General features: G+C 38.6%; 1 protein-coding gene across 4 annotated transcripts in view; it reads right to left on the minus strand.

Annotated features, from left to right (window-relative positions):
• Window positions 1–704: 704 nt before the first annotated feature.
• The window catches only part of EPC1 (enhancer of polycomb homolog 1), a 112,646-nt gene continuing 111,448 nt past the window's right edge, over window positions 705–1,902 (minus strand). For 2 of the 4 annotated variants that reach the window (XM_054020908.1, XM_054020907.1), the window contains exon 16: window positions 706–1,902. This exon is cut by the window's right edge and continues 2,289 nt beyond it. The gene's annotated coding sequence lies outside the window, so the exon portion shown is untranslated. The other 2 variants (XM_054020905.1, XM_054020906.1) reach the window with 2 other exon arrangements.

Here is a 1,902-nt window from a genome sequence, read left to right on the forward strand (position 1 = left end):
ATTCATCCCTTCCAGCTGTTTGCTGGAACCCAGGCCTGGAAAGCATCCAGCAGCAATACAGGACCTATTTGGCCACACTTTTACTTAACTACTAGTACCCGCTTCCCATTAGTAAACTTTAAGGATGTTTCAGGTTTTTTGCAAACTTTACCTGAAAGCAGTGCATTAATAAGTCAAATTAAAAACTTTCCCTGAAAAGTAATTTTTGTTTCCCAAAATGTGGAATATTTAATAAAAATTACTCTCACTACACTTACTACCTTATGTTTCACTTAGTCTGCTCTATGATAGAGACAAAAACAGTCTACATGGTCATCTCAAATATTGTCTTGTATCTGTTCTGTGAATTCCTTGGTGCCTGTGGATCTATTCCTCCCACTGCTAAATGATGAAGTTGCCCAAACTTTAAGCGTTGCTGCACTGTATATTATATTACTATTAATTATAATATTAAATTGATATTCTGGTCCAATCCTCCTCCCCATCTTTTCTCAGAACCAATCTTGGTCTTTTCTTAAGGGGGTTGGGAGTTAAAACTAGCTTTAATGAAGATATTTCACTAACTGTTAAGGCCCTATTTGAATCGCAGGATGATGATCTTCAAATAATTGTGGCTGAGTTGCAGACAAGACATGGAAAAAAAAAAATCGCAGAAAAGTAATAATGGACCTTTAATAGTGCTTATTTAAGAAAAATTTGCTTGAACGATATAAATATTCAAGTATTATTTTATGCCTGCTAATTTTTTTTAAATAAACCAGCCATTTTTCTGCAACTATATTACATTCACTAACCAAAAAAATAAAATACATACATAAATAAAAAGTACAAAATAAAATTCAGAAGTCTAAAAAAGTCTTAACACAACTGCTATAGAAATCAAGTCCAGTCACTTTAGTCTTTTACATTTTATAGGCATTTAATGTTTATACAATTAATACTGCGGGATCCACAATATTGCCAAGTAGAGCCTTACTATTAATTTGTTGTACTGTAGTTATATAGCTCAGGAGGGGAAGCCCCTGCTGAAGCAGCAGTGGAGGTGGTAAAGTCTTCTAAGAAAGAGGTGCTTAAGATTATTTTTGAGGGGGTTGAAGGGGAAGGGATGAAGAGAATTATTAATGCACCCTCCCCTACCATTAGAATTCCAGACTTGGGGGAGCAGAAGGTAACTTAGCTGGGAACAGGATTGATGGCAGTCTTCAAACAGGTCTTTGCTAAGTCTCTGGAGAGAGATCACCTTGAAGTTCCATTAGTTCCTCTCTTTTGCAGATTAAAAAGTAGGAGGTGCCCTAGCACACCCACTTAAGAGAGAGAAGTGAACTCTCTGATGGATGTAAGGCAAGTATGGGAGAGGATGGAAAGCAGCTAGTGGATGCAACCCATCTCCTTTCCCCTCAGGGTATGCACCTTCCTCCCCCAGAAGGGAGTTTAAAACAGTTATTCTTTTCTTCAGGTGTGCGGTCAGGGTAGGAACAAAGTGGGTCCTGCTGCTGTTACAGGGAGATCACGGATGGTGGAAGCTCCTCTTTCCTCTATCCATCTTCCCAACAGGCGTGGCCATTGATTTGAGGTGTGGAACGGAAGGTTAAGCCCTATTTGTTTAAGAGCCATGCTGATTCTTTGATAGGAGTGGTGGTGGATCCCAATCCCACCACTGAACTCTTTTGCAGAAGAAAGGTGTTGGGGGGGAAAGAAGTGGAAGTGGTTGCCTAGTGAAGAAACCATGTAACAGATCTCTCTATATACCCTTTTAATATTCAGACACCAGCTCCCTCTCCCATCTTATTAGTAGGGGACAATACTATATGCTTGAAAACAGGATGTAAAGAGGTATTTAGTGAAACTTAAAATGGAGGACTTAAATTTATTGTTAAAAAAAATAAGGCCAATTCCTCCTCC

Source organism: Malaclemys terrapin, chromosome 2 (assembly GCF_027887155.1).
Source record: "Malaclemys terrapin pileata isolate rMalTer1 chromosome 2, rMalTer1.hap1, whole genome shotgun sequence".
NCBI classification, from domain to species: Eukaryota; Metazoa; Chordata; order Testudines; family Emydidae; genus Malaclemys; species Malaclemys terrapin.